This window comes from Strix aluco, chromosome 9, assembly GCF_031877795.1.
Source record: "Strix aluco isolate bStrAlu1 chromosome 9, bStrAlu1.hap1, whole genome shotgun sequence".
In the NCBI taxonomy this organism is placed as follows: domain Eukaryota; kingdom Metazoa; phylum Chordata; class Aves; order Strigiformes; family Strigidae; genus Strix; species Strix aluco.
Genome location: NC_133939.1, coordinates 13,305,407 through 13,320,821, shown reverse-complemented (window position 1 = coordinate 13,320,821; position 15,415 = coordinate 13,305,407). Strand labels below are relative to the sequence as shown.

Here is a 15,415-nt window from a genome sequence, read left to right as displayed (position 1 = left end):
GATATTACAGCCTGTTTCCAGGAATGAAGAGGTGCAAAGAGCATTGAAAGAGCAAGCTACAGCACAGTGCTGAGGGAGTCACGTCAGAGGGGCTGACACTCAAGTATTAAACAGAGTGGGTAACAGTTCACGCGGACAACTGGTTTCAAAACTAACCTGGGCTTGCATTTAAGCAGGTAAAGTCTCTGGTCTGTCTGGCTCTGGATTTCAGGACTTTGCACTCACTCAGAGCCTGGATAGATTCCTCAGGTCTCTATGCTGTTAGATGGGCTGGCTTTAGGCCAGCATATTTCAAGTGCTCCCCTAAGAGATTGCTGTGTCTCTTAGTTCTCTCAACTTCTCCACTTTCCATTTAAAACCCAACACTTCCCATTGCTTTGATTCCCATTTACCCTTAACCACCACGATGTAGCTATCAGCCTTGCTACCTTTCATTTGTCACTTCACAAGTTGACAGATGACTGCTACAACAGCAGGCATAATCTATATCGTTAGCACAAAGTCTTAAGAGGTATTTAAAAATTAACATGGAACTTTCTCCTCTTGGTTATGCAAAAGTCACAAAGAACAAAACCTTCAGGTACTCTTTCCTAACAATGAGAAATGTTGGTTCAGTAGTTAAATGATACCATGCCTCTGGCTGCAAAGTTGGTTTAAGAAATTTCTGCACTTTAAATCAGAACAGAGAACAAATTTAATATATAATTCCCTCCACATGCCCCAGGCCCTTTCAAAACTCACTAAACTTCATGATTTCATAATGTTGTGCCAACTAAAGGGAATAACAAAGGGTAGAAAAGACAGAGGAATGACGCATTTAAATGAGAGAAACACTGAATCTTTATTGCAGAAGAGAAAGATGGTTGTCAAAGCATGGATTTAGTTGCCCTTGCCACCTGTCCTTTCTGTCTGTCTTTGAATTCACTCAGCAAATCTCTGGACACAGCAATGACTAGAGAACAGGGCTCACTGTGTATCAGCCAACCTTCCAGCAGCATTTGTGGATACACGTAAGTTCTTGCCATGGTTTTACTGCTGAATTCCTCTGTTGAGTGCAGTCTTTGCTACGTAACTAACAGAAGTAAAATACTTATCACCTAACTGGGCAGAGCAGACCTTGGGCTCTGACCTAGATCATAAACATCTTGAAAACAAATCTCAGCAAAAGGGGGATCTTGCCAGCAACGACAAGGTGATGACAGTTGTCTTCCAGCCCTGTAAATTTCACACCTGAGCCAAAGGACTCCTACTGAACCCAGGAGGCTCTGCGTACACTCTAGCTCAGGCTTCACAAATAACTTATGTTTGCACCGTGCATCACCCATGACTCAGATACTTTTAATCTCACCTCTCCATGATTAGAGACCATTTCTAATAACTTGTACTGCACAGATTTTCAGACGTGGGTGCGCAAACATGACAAAGCCAAGCCACAAGACATTTAGTATTTTCTTGAAAAGAAAGAAAAAAAGAAAATGCTGCATGTAATCAAAGGAGCTCAAGGAACTAGAAGAGCTCAAAACAAGATGTAAGTTGCAGTTGTCGAAGTAGGCTGCTTTTCTAAATTCCCGAGTCTTGCACTGAAGACAGAAAAAAAGAACCCCCTGTCATTTAAATCACATGGTTAACGGGGCTGGGGCTCTAAGAACATCACGACATTCATAACGAGGAGTCAGCAACGATTGCCTCGTTCTTGCTGGAGTCACCCAGCACCCCGCTGTCACGTCCCAGTTCCCACACCACAAACTGAGCACAACACCAGCAACTTCTTCAGGCGTCCTGGACTCGGTGCAGCCTCAGCGCAGCCTCTACAGCGCTTCAGCGAGACAGAATTAACCCCGACCAGCCGCCTCCCGGCCCCTGCCTGCCGTCGCCTTCCGCTGCCAGACGGCGGTTCGCAGGTGTGAAGATTCCCCGGGACGGCCCCGCCGCGGGTGACCGCCGCTCGCCCGGCCAACCCGGGACCGAGGTGCCGCTTTCGGACCCGTCGCAGCCCCGCACCGCCCCGGGCGGGGGCGGGGAGCCACGCTGACCGCTGCCCCGGGGAGCGGCAGCCCCCAGCCCGCCGCCGCCACCGCGGGGCCCGGCCGCCAGGGAGGGACGGGGGAGGTGGCCGGGGCGGGTAGGGGAGGAGTGAGGCAGAGGGCAGGGCCGGGAGGCGCCGCGCCGCAGCCGCGCTCCTGCTGCCCCGACGCCGCCGGAGCGGAGGGGCCCGCCGCCACCCGCCCGCCATGGCCGGCCGCCCCGCGCCCGCCGCCGCCGCCGCGCCCGGCCGCCCCCCGCCCGCCGCTCCCAGGTAGGGCCCGCGCCCCCGCCCCTCCCCGCCCGCCGCCGCCTGCGCGCGTGGGGCTGCGCCGCGCCGCGTCGCGAGGGGCCGCCGCCGCCTGTGGTGAGCACGGCTGCGGGTGCCGCCTGTCCCTGCCCGCTGAGGAGCGGCTCTGGGCGCCCGCGGGTCCCCGCTGCCTGCCCGGTGAGTAACGCCTCCGGACGCCCACCGGCGCCCCCCTCGCCCGGTGAGGAGCCGCGCTGGGTGCCGAGGACCCCCCGCCCGGGTTTACCGCGGCACTGGAGCCCGCAAGGAAGGGATGGCCCCCCCCACTCCCCGCCTGAGGGCGGTCACGGAGGAGCGGGGACACGGCGGCGGCGGAGACGCCGCGCTTCGCGTCCGCGGCACCCGAGGGGGAGCGCGGCCGGGTGGCCGCGGGGGAGACGGGTGGCGGCCGGTCGTGCGGGGCTGCGGCCGGAGGGAGCGGCCGGGCCGGGCTCGGGAGCGGAGGGAGCCGCCGGAGCGGGCACCGGCAAGTCGTGCTCAGCTGCAGAGGGGCTGGGGGGGTGCTGCTACCTGCCCGAAGGTGGTCAACCGCCGTGGCTATACTCCTACTTGAAATGCAGCAGTTGAAGGGCTTTTCTTAAAATAGGAGGAAAAAAAAAAAAACCCAGTAATCTAATTTTGCTATGACAGCTGGTTTTCATACCGTAGCATCTTAAGAAAGTCGGTAAGTTAATTAGTGCCTAATAAAATACCTTTAGGATATTGTGCTTAAATCACTTCAACACATGTATGCTACCTAGTAAATCAGATTCTTTCACAATGAAAGGAAAACCTAAAAATCACTGTGCTTTTATTATCCTAGCTCCACCAAACATGTATTTATAGCACTTATGAACAAGAGATTCGAGCAAAACTTCCTTCAAGACGGAAATTGATACACAGATAGGAGTAGCTTACCGGAGATGCAAGATGTGGTTAAGCATAATTTTCAACAATCACAAGTAAATTGCATTTTGATGATAGCAGCAAACAAAAGTATTATAGAAATTGTACCATTTAAGTATGATACAGGCTATCAGAGATAAAAAGCATATGCTGCAAATTATTACAATTTGTTTTGTTTTAGTTGCTTCCAGTGCAGTGTCCTGATGAGAGACGAGTGGTAAAAATGCTAGAAATCATGTCCAGAGAAAGCACAGCCTTTTTTAAAAGGAAGGTAGCAAAACTATATACCTGAATACTCAAGAGGAACTGACTGGACTGAGGAAGGGAGGGACAACAACGCTTAAGTGGGTGATAATTACTTGCAGGAAAAATTGCTTTTATTTACTTGAAGGAAATATAAAGCTTTAAAGCAACCCCTCAAAGAGAGTGACTGAATAGCTTTCACATCAATAAACATTTACTGACCAAAGCTTGACAAAGTTTTTGCACTTTGATCTGAATTGCCCGATCTAGAAATAGCCCTTCCTGGTTTTTCCCTTTGCATTTCAGGGTGAAATGAGAATGATTTCACTTGTTTGTTTGTTTTGTTAATTATGACAACTCTTACATGCTGAATACCAAGGTGATTATACAAACTTTAGTATTTTATGGGAAGTCACAATCTGAAAGCAAGAGGGACTCGGAGATTAAGGCCAGAGAGACTTTTAGGTTATCTGATCTGACATCCTGTATTTCACACTCTACAAGAAAAATGGGGTAGAATGAAATCTTGACCTCAGTAACCTGGATCAGGATAAAACAGATATTCCAAAGAGACAGTCTTAAAGATTAGACAAGCTGCTGCTTTCCTTGTTTATGAGCTTGCTTTCATTGTTACACATTTATCTCCTCATAGGCATACAACCGCCTCCCAACTCCACACAACTGTTGCTAGGCTTTTCATCACCGTTTAGAACTGAGCAAACCAGTCCTACTCCACTCCAGAGCTCTGCCATCTGGTCATCTCTTCACCCCAGCTAGGCCCATTACCCAGAAAACACCGGCTATTTCTGTAGCAAGGCCAAGGCCTATCTTGCTCCTGTGAGCCACACACCTCTTTCTTCTTCCTGAAGAATGAGAGATTTTTCTTCCTGTAGCTTAAGCAAGTCAGACTTCCTTGCACTAACTACAGTTCTCCTTTTCATCTCCTGCAGCTGGTATGTTAACAGCTGGTATGCTGTTATTTGTTAATCAAGGTAACCCTTTCTTTGCTGAACAGCTCTGTAAGCTTCATAATTTCTGTCTGTGAATGAGGGTCAGAGGACTCCAGGAAAGAAGGTGACCAGAACAGCGAGTAATTTCTTCAGCCATTCCTGTCCTCACTGGGAAACCTTGGGGAAAAAAGCACACCTGGGAAGCCATGGGACAGATAACTTGTCCTTGTACACCTTCAGCTCATCATGCCCACCATACAATATGGGCAACTTTAATTGGGAACTAGTTACAGCAGCTGTTGAGAAATACAAACAATGAATGTTAGCATTCAAGAGTTTACAGAACTTACCAAAGAAAGTTTTCACTGCTGAACTGTTATAAATCAAATAGTATTTTGCATTTTCCCTACAAAATCACTTCAGGCATTGGCCTGTTTCTGTGGTATTCACACCTGATCTTACTCACCTACACCCAACTTACTAAACCAAGGCTACAGCTCTGCCCACCTTCCTGACTCCTATCACACACTACGATCACTACCTGAGTTCAGCGTAAACTCAGGGTGCACGTTAATTCCTGCTCAATACCTTCCCTTGCTTTGGCTTCCAGATCTGAAGGCAAAAACATAAGCCCTGGGTCTGGATGCCCGCAGCCACTGCGGAGCACAGCAGAGCAGGCTAGTGGCCTTTGGGCATCCACAGATAAATTAACATTTCTGGCAGTAGCTTCTTGCAGTGAACGCTTACCCTGGGGATCAGATGAGCAGCTGCAGTGAACTGCACAGAACTGGTAGCTGTCATATTTTCTTCAAGCAGCTAAAAGACATTTTTGGTGCACATCACAGTTAGGAAGCTGGAACTGTGGTCTATAACAATTTATTGGTATTTTATGGTGGAGAAACAAAACCACATTAAGACCTTAAACATCCCAACTTGTCCTTTGCCTCTTCAGGGGAGAGGCAGGAAGAAAAATATTTGAATTTTTTACATATGATCCAGAAACTTCTGTGCTTCTGTTCCCTGTGTAAGCCACTGACTATTTGGGATGCTGTTGCACAGCTGCTTAAGGAGATAAACCCCCCCCTTTCAGTAAAACTGCAGTTCCTCTGCTCAAGCTTATGAAACTAAACCTATACACATGCGCAATTTTTGGCCAGGCCTGTATATCTGAACGCAGTCTTAGCTGACAAGCAAGAGTCTTCAAACACATCTTTTGGACTAGCACATGCTTTTAATACACCTTTTCTGTGAATACTAGAAAGAAAAGGGGGGATAATAAGTGTTCATCAATTCAGAATTAGAAGTAGCACTGGGGCTTAGAAGCAACATTAGACTGAACAGTAATTCAAAACAATTAAAATGCATGTCCACCCAACAGAGATGAGATGTAGCAGGTTTTATATTTTGAACAGTGAAAAGACAATCTCAAAGAATGTCTGTTTCTGAGACACTTACTCTCCATGTTGTATCACCAAGATGAAATGAAATATCTTTGCTACATCTCAGTAATACCTGGCATGGCAGAAAACTTGGGCACATATTGCACAGAGAATGGCCTTTCTGGTTTTATATGGTCCTGCTGGAAATCAAGCATTTTTTACATGTGATGAATACACTAGAGCTGACCACAGGTGCAAAGAGGTAAGTTAAGATATTCAAAGCTAAGGAGATCCAAAAGCTGCGGCTGTATCAGACCTTTCTTACAGACAGTAGGCATGTGGCATGCACTCATTGCCGTTGGTAACTTACACAGTAACACTAATGTCACAGACTTCAGCTGACAGCTGCTCGTGTGGTCCAGCAAAGCAGCCCAGATCTTGTATAACACAGAAAGCAGATTTGGTGGCTTTGTACTAAGATGCTTTTAGGAATGAGTGAAATAAAACTTTGATCCTTGAAGGAGACAAAATTGCAGGCAAAGACTCAAATTATGAAGTTCAACAGTCATGGGACTAAGCTGGAGATAACAGTTTCTTTGAAGAAATCATTAAAAAAAATAGAACTCCAACAAAAAAACCCCAACCAACCCAAAAACCAGCAGCACATAAACCAACAGGAATCAGCACTAAGAATTTATTTTGAACAGTTGTCAGTGGTGAGCGGAATGAAATTAAGACAACTACTCAGGGGGTGGTGGGTGGTATTTGGTGAGACTGACCACATAGCTTGCAGGTCTGTTTTCCATATTTTTCCACCTCTGTGAGTAAAAGAGAAACAAATGCATTACAAAACTTATTTAAATAAAAGAGGGCAAATGAAACCCCCTGAACAAGAGTGTAATGTCAGAACTTTCATTATCAAGACAACTGCATGCATTAGAACAGTAGCTGGTGTCACATATATGGATGAAATTTGCTTTTTTGCACTTGTGCAGAACCAGTACTGCAGCCCAACCAGAGGAATCAGTTTAATACTTGCTGGGTATGCTTTTCATTTGCAAATGAGCAGATGAATTTACCAGATGTTTTGAGTGGAGTGGCCAGAAATTTTATCTAATGCAATGTTATCATTTTGGATATTCACTACCTTCTTACAATGTCAGTTTGATTGTCAGTGGTGGGAATTCTTGCAATGACATGCTGCATCCTGTTTTCATGGGAAATTGCATTAAACAGTTCATTATCCTGGCTAACCTATGTTGTCAAACATAGGCAGCAATTATCAGATATGTTTTCCTTCAGTGAGGTCAGGGGAGAAAAAATTCAGCTAAAATCAGAAGGAACTTAAATTGTCAAAGGCTGTAAGTCTGTGGATGAGGAATCTGATCCCTTGGGGAGTGTGACTGTGGGTGACAGGAGGAGGGAGACTTGCAGAAGCAGTAAAGAAATGAACTATACTAATTTCCATGCTTTGTTTTACCAGTATGCACTATAGTGACAAAAAACAATTGCTTATTTCCAGACTTGCATCTCCACTTCTTCATTTATTTAACCAATCTCATTTGTTTTGATTTCTTTAATCTGGGCTACCCTAGTCTCCCGCATGAACTCCATACTTCTTTTCCTGCAAACATCCATTAATCTCCTCTTTTGGTTCCTGCTTTACTCCTCTACATCACTTCTCCCCGTTCTGACTGCAGCACCTGTAACAGTGTCAGTCACTGTTCACAGTTCTGCCTGTATGTACCAACCCTTCTTCTTCATAATTCAATCCTTTCCTTCAAATGTCCTTCCCCCAGGATTGACCTGAAAAACCCTAGCAGGTATCAGTGACAGTTAATATGTCCATAAGTTGGTGCCATGCTGTTCATTTTATATATAATTTAGGTGATGACCTCCTTCCAGTCATCATTGTGAGCACACTTACTAGGTGAGCAGGGTTTTGCCATCTCCTTCCTCAGCCCTATGTTAATTACTTTACTCTTTCTTGTTACATGTTGTTTGTTAAACCATACCCCAAGTAGGAGGGAGGGAGGCATGGTTAGGTGGGAGCCTTTATCTGCACTGTGGATGATGAAACCTAGCACTAAAACCTGCTTCAGGTTACTTGCTCATGCAGCTGTTGTTCCCTTAGGACTTGGGTCTACAAAATTGTAAATTAGAGCACCCTCTAAAGAACAGTATATTAAGCCATGGTTGGTGCCTGAAAAGCCAGAAGTGAGAACACTAAGTCCCATACTCAGGCAGCAGAGTTTCTTGTGTGCCAGAGGGGCTGAGGAGCAGGAACAGGCTGATAGGAGAAGCTGAGCGAGCTCACTCCAGTGAGGATACCAACCTGGGATTGCAGGGATGCCGGCAGCGGTCCCTCCAGGTACACTGCTCTAAATTACTTTCATTCAAACTCAGCTGGAATGCTCCAGCTGCCACTCAGAGACAGTATTTGGTTAGTTAACAATGGGGAGACAGCTTCAACGTGAAGGACCAGGAACCCAAGCACTAATAGCCAAGTAGTTTTGAGCATTCACCCAGAAGTGGAAAAGGCACTTTTAGATTTTTCTCAGAAGAAAAAATTAAACTTCTACATCAGAACAATAGCTTTAATTACCAACACACTGGACAAAATGCAGCAGCAGCATCTCGCCCTCTCCCTGCCTGTTATGCAGGCTTCTGGCCAGTGCTGGCCGTGCTCTCTGGGGAGGAGCAGGGAGGGAAAGCCTGCCCAGCACCCATAGGGACTGCGCTTTGAAACACATTACATACATCAGGAGCTCAGTATCAGAAACTTGTGGGGGTTTTTTCCCAATTTTTTAACCACCTCTTTGCTTATCAGTGGATTAGATAGTACTTCAGTAGACCTTCCATTCCTCCTGCTTCAGTTAAAGGGAAAAAATTATACTGGATATTTCTGTTTTTCTTTTAATTACAAGTACAAATTTAGTACATGCAGATTAATACTATGACTGCTAGGATTTACTTCGTGCCCAGTATGAATTTTAAACCTTCTTTTTTAGTCTAGTCAACCTTGGATTATTTTCATTAATCTCTTTATTTTCCCTCATTAATTTTCTTCACTTCAAGACTTGCCTGAATATTATTAAATATCTGGCTGCTGCCAATGCCGTGACACATATAGGTAGTCAGTGGTTTTTTATCAAAGCTATGTTTTCTCTTGGCTGTGGCATCACAGTTTATTATATATCTATATTATTCTTGACTGCTACATAAGAAAGTTTCCTTTCTAAATCTTGTTTAAATTTAATTTATAGCTGAAAGAAAAAGGACTTTTAAAAAACTTCTAACACAGAACCTGATGCTGCAGTGCACATTTCCCACCTAGTGAAATTCAAAACTGGTCAACAAGTCCTGTATAACCCTAAGTGATCATTTTAAGACTGGAACCTAGCCTCTACACTCTATACTGAGTTGGCTCCATGCACTTGCAATAAGCAGCTTCCAAGTATTACAGGAGTTTTTTGTTTTCTGGAAAAGTTTTGATTTATTATGTGAATCGCTGAAAAAAACGTAATTCATTGAACTAAGACATCTTTGTGTTACAGTTCAAACTTTTTAAACAGAAAGATGCACAGAGTTTAAAAGGGTGCCTAGACTTGGATAATAGTTCAACTTGAATGATTGGCTTTCCCAAACATACACCAGAGACACATGTGGTGGGATATTGTATACAATTAGTTACTTAGTGGCAACTATGTAACTGGTTAGATTTGTAGGTTTTTTTTCTTGCATGAACGTGAATTTTCTTGTTGGAGTGACAGCACAGCGTGTATAGGCTAGGTAAGTCCAAAAAGCCTGAGTGTAACCGTTCAGCCCACTGAGAGAGCTGTTGTAAAAGTAAGAGCATTCAGCAGGCCAAGGGCAACTGCAGTTCTTGTCTGTGCAGTAATCTTAAGTTACTTGAGTACTGTAGTTTCACTTCAGTGAAGGCTCAGTTTACTTAGAACGTCCCATAGGACTGGACTTTTATTTTCTTTCAGCAATGAAAAACTTAGGTGGTCTTCATGTAGTCCTTGTGAGATTGCATTATCAGAATTTCATAATACCAGGCAGTGCACCCCCACCAGCAGTGGAGCTGTTCATTACATGCAGTGGCTCTACAGAATATTGAAAGGAGAAAGAAAAGGTATTTCTTAGTTTTCAGAACTGTGTTTAAATTAGGTCCAAATCCTTTTCCCCCAAGGTTAATTTGTAACTATCTATGCTATTTCGGTTTGAAAAGGAAAGAGATCAAATCAGCAGGGTAATAGTTCAACAATGTACTTATAGATTGTTCCCCTTCCATGTTGTCAAGGCAATGTCTTCCTTCTCAGTGAAAAATGTGTATTACCATTGTAGGCATCCAATAAAATGAACAGTTCATTTATTTTTAAAAGGAAAAGATTTGCACACTGTGATATTGAAAGGAAAACCTGTCATCCTCACACAAACTCTGGAACAAGACCCTCCCCTTAACTCAAAAAATCCCAATTGTTTCTTGAATATGTAAAAATACAGAAGTAATAGCATGGCTATTAAGGAGCTTAGCTAAATGCACCTGCCAATAAATTCAATCCTAAATGTAATATATGCTATAAATTTAGTGAAATCCAATGGTGACATTATTAATAATCTTAAAAGTAGCATATATGAACTGTATCAGTGGTTTGCATGATGTGATTTAAATGTTAGCATAGTTACCAAATACTAAGTTTTGATACTTTTAAAAGTACAGCCATATTCATAAGATTATGGAAATTATGTACATTATGGAAAAACACATCTGAGTATAAGAAAGAGGTGTCTTTGGGTACTACCATCACTAGCATTTTTTTACTTCATACAAGTAAAATTTATTCATAGGTAAGGCTTTTGAGGTATCATGTATTAGAAAAATGAGTAACTACCGAAAAAAGACAAAACATAAACAAACAATGCAAATACAAATAATAAACCAAATCCAGTAATTAAAACCAACAACAACAGAAGAGTCCATAGGACTAGTTTACTTTGACATGGATTGCTTTTGGATACATACAACTAGACCTCTCTATTATACTGCCTCTTTCTCCAGCTGAACATGTTACAGTGATCCCCTGGTAATAAAACAATAGTAGTTTTGCAAAACCTGGATTTAAGTGCATACCTCTCTTTTTTTTTTTCCTTTGAATCAAAAGAATTTAGACTTTGCTGTGCTGATCAGAGTAAAACTCAAACACACCCAACGACATGAAACAAGAGGCAACTTCTGCTTTTGAGTTAATAGAAAGAGCATAGCTGCTGCTGGGCTCTGCTGAAGCAGGGTAACATCCCTGCCCCAGAGACAGTGAGCACCTTCAGCTTCCTTTGTACTGTGAGTTACGGTCATTTGGCACTTTTGGATGCATTACAAAACACAACAATTTCATGCTGCCATATTATTTTTATTTTTAAAAAAGACGCCTGGACAAGCTAATGGTTGTGATACAGATGGTCGATATATATAACCTTTTTGTTCATCATGTATAATCCAACTACATGGTCAGCTTCACTGAAGTTATTGTAGGATCATTCCTAGACTGTGGTGCAAGTGAACTTGTCTGTATCTAAACTAACACCTAATAGAAACACTTCCATCTGCAAGGACCAAGCATGAAAAAGAGCAAGTGGCATCAAAGAGCAATTTAGTATCTCTCAGATTCTCTGCAACCAAATCTCTCTCCTCTTGATTTCTGAGTGAATACCTGAAAATCCACGTCTACGCATAGTCTGGTCTATATTTTTGTATTAGGTGTAAATGCAAGAATACTAAGTTAAGGTACTCATGTAATCACACTGCAGGTAATGATAAGGTTATCTGAGAGCTTAACCCAAGCTCAATCAATGGTGCAGATGGTCTTGCTGGACCTTGTGCATCCCAGCAAGAACAAGTCAAACATTTCAAGCCTAGTTATAACAACAGTTTCATAGTTACTCTGGACTTCATTGCAAAGCAGGGGCTGAAAAAGCTCTGCAGTTTATCTACATCATGCCACCAAGGAAAAAAGTTAGATTAATGAAATCAATAATTAATTGATCTGATTCACCTTTAGACTCTCAGAGATAATGCCCTATGTTCTTTATATAGAGTTAGAAATGCAGTAGATTTTAGGGGGTAGGAAGAAGAAGGATTAATCTTGCCAAAAAAACCTCAATCATAATTTCTTGGACTGAAATCTCATGCTTTCCTTATGCTGGTATAAGATAAGAAAAAATTGAGAATGTTGCCTTTATACCTACCACTCAATCCTGTTAATCACATTACAGTCCATGGAAAAAAGTTTCACGACTTCAAGGAAGCTAAACCAAAGACAATATTTTCAGTATCTTGATAGAATTATACAAAAGTATGTTTTATCATATTAGAAGCCAAGATAATTAGAGGCAGCTTCATTTTGTTCACGTCTGACAATGTTATTATGTTTTTTAAAAAAATCCCATACTTTTAACGAAGTGGGTTTTGAGGCCTTGTTTTCTGTAAGTTATTATAGATTGCTATTTATTGACACATTAATTTAGCATCAAAATTGATAAGATCTGTGTTCCTTTGGATATTAGCAAATCAGAATTGTTCAGGAATATTTCAGGCATGTAAATTATGTTAAAATAAGATTTGTTGTGAATAAGCAATGACAGAATGTATTCTTTGGCATCAAAATAACTTCAGAATATACCCTGACATTTTAACTAGATAGTTCACAAATATAACTGCAGGTGTCATAGAAACAATACTGGATTAAAGAGAATAGGAAATTTCTGTGAATATTTTAGATTAACACACTTATTTTTAGACTATTATTTTTCTGGTAAAAACATATTTGTTTCTGAACACTATTAAAATCCTAAACAACATTTTGAAAGATTTAGCAGGAATCTACATCAATTTGGCTTTCTTTCAAATAAAAAGAGCTGGAAACCAGAATAGCATTGAAGAAATAATATATTTACTAGATAAGTACTTTTGAATGTACTTTAGATATTGTTAAAGTAAAATATTTACCATAATCGAATTGAGTTTAGTAGGGACCAACATCACAACTACACAGAGTGGTTTTAACCAATTGGTTTTTGAGTATATAGATGTGTCAGTGAAGCTGCCTGTCTAAGGAAAGGAATGACAATGGACTATGAATTGCCTTCATTTTCACAGCTGTAGAAATGATTTTACAATTGGGTAATGTTATTTCTGAGAACTGAGGAAGAAGGGTAGACTTTGCCACAGAAGAATATCTACCAAAGTTTCCGGCTATGCTCACAGCAGCAAAGTCTTGGTTCTCTTGGGGATGGGTGGAAGGGAAGAATTCAAGCAGGTGAGTTCAAAATACCTGCTTAGATCTTCTGTTCTGCCAAATAGAAAATCAAGAGGTCTTTGGTGGCTTGCCAAAATATCTGCAAGCCACCATTATGTTGAGGATGAGGGTAATCTGACCATTCCACTTAACACGCTAACTCCTTCGTGAATTTCAACAACCACACAGGCTAGCATGGTTATTTGGTGGTAGGAGGGATGATTCTGCAGTAGCAGAGTCCCTGTGGTATAGAAGGCATGGCATAACACCAGTTCAGCTAATCGTATGCCACATAGACTCCTGATAATACTTCAGATAATTCCTGACCCTATTCTTTCTCCCTCTACTCTGATTGATTTGTATCTCAGAAATGCCCCCTCAAAATAAAAAAAAAAAAAAAAAAAAAAAAGACAAGAGAAGTTGTCATGCTTTACTGATTAGTTCTGTGACTTACTGGTGGCTAGGGAGTCTTCAGGCATTTGGAATAAATATTTTATTATAATTTCCTTTAGTATTCAGAAACATTAACTTCTGTGACATGGAAAACTGCATCTTCAACTACACTATGCTGAAGTCAATTCTAGGATTTGTAATAAGGAACGGTGTACAGCATGATATTATGGCCTCTCAGCTGGTCATACACCAGCCTCAAGATGTTCCATAATTCAGATTCTGTGTTTAAAAATTTGGTTTTCTAGTATCACCAGTCCCTTTTCACTAGCAGCTTTGCCCTTTACCTTCTATTAAAGTAGCTGAAAGTGATTCTACAACAGTAGAAAATTTCCAAGTTTTCCCTTAAATATCTGGGGACAAGTAAGCCCTTTGTTAATGTCAGATTTCCAAAGCTAGATTTATTATTTCTGAGGAGAGCTGGTACAAAGAATTTCAGAAAGTCTGACAAACAGAAACACGCCATTCAAAACATGAAAGCGATGTTCACCTTCCTATCGTGCACATAATCCTGAGTACCTACGACATTTCAATTACACTTTTACAATCTATTTGATTTGTAATCAATCTAAAAAGGAAAACACTGGAACAGCTAGCAAGTTTTGATTAGCTACGTGCATTTTCTATTCAAATAAAATCAAGACATATGCATTTACTTTTAAGTTACAAACATCTTTGTCACATTTCTCTTCCTTTCAGAAATACTTTGTATCTGTCTTGAATTTAATTAATGAAAAGATTTTACAGGGAAGATTTGAGATCTTTAAAAGGTAACCTGTAAGAAAAGTTGTCAGATAGTGAAATACTTGATTGCATGTGCTGCACTTTGAGGCCTGTTTTGTCAGTATTTGACATAATGCTCAGAATCAGAAATGCACTGCATGAGTCAATAGCAAAAGCTGGTTGAGAGGCTTGACTCTAAAGTTTGGCTATATGATACAAACAAGATGCCAAAAAATATTGAACAAACTAGTTAAGCCAAGGTTAACATCCTCCACATGAAATCACAGGTTTCTTCCTATGTTGTGTTCCACTGGTTCTCCTGAAATGCCCACCTGGCAGTTTGGGCATAGCAAAAGGATGAGAGGAGCAGTCAGAGAACACAAGTTGCTTGTTAGATATTAGAAGCATTTACAACAGACTTTTAAAAATTACTCAGTGGTTTATGGCATTAAAGCCTAATTTGCAACGTCTTTGACTGCATCTTGAAAAATGCTGAGAATTTCCATTTCTAGTTGAAATCTGTGGGAGCTACTTGCACATTTGTTATGTATTTAATTTGGACCAAATTTCACCAGATTCCAGCTGTGTCACAATGTTTTTTCATCATCTTTAAAAGAAGGAAGATCAGATAACATCACATGCTTGGAATATTACACTGTGCTGCACTAACAACATAATCTATATGAGGAATAGGCATTGCCATCAAAAGTGCAGTAATAATATAAGTTGCTTAGTAAGTACACAGTCATGAACATTCTTGTTTGAGAGGAAAAACAACTTTGTGGAAGAGGACAACTCTTTGTCCTCCTTTCTACAGCACAAGGACAAGTGCTATTGTACAGTACACCTACATACGCTAGATGAATAAGGAATACTTTTGTGGGACATCTTTTTAAGAATATTTCTGATTTTGTATTGCTTCTTGCTGACTTAGTAGGCTTAAATAGGAGCAAGCCTATTGCTTTGCTGTAGAGGAAATGAAACTGGTTTATTCTGTTGTTTCTGTAATACCTGTACCTGGATATAGTGAATTCAGTCTGTATCTCTCTAAAATTATCTCCCTGATCACCACTGCCCACTTAAGTTATATACATACAGACTGATTAGTTTGCAGTATCCTTCCTTTAACAAGATTTCCTGTCTTTCCTGCAGTCA

General features: G+C 41.6%; 1 protein-coding gene across 3 annotated transcripts in view; it reads left to right on the top strand.

Moving 5' to 3' along the window:
- Positions 1-1,718: 1,718 nt before the first annotated feature.
- Positions 1,719-15,415, top strand: part of SPHKAP (SPHK1 interactor, AKAP domain containing) — a 74,574-nt gene continuing 60,877 nt past the window's right edge. For 2 of the 3 annotated variants that reach the window (XM_074833760.1, XM_074833757.1), the window contains exon 1: positions 2,390-2,470. The gene's annotated coding sequence lies outside the window, so the exon portion shown is untranslated. Of the gene's footprint in view, positions 1,902-2,389; positions 2,471-15,415 lie in introns of those variants that run through there. The other variant, XM_074833758.1, reaches the window with a different exon arrangement.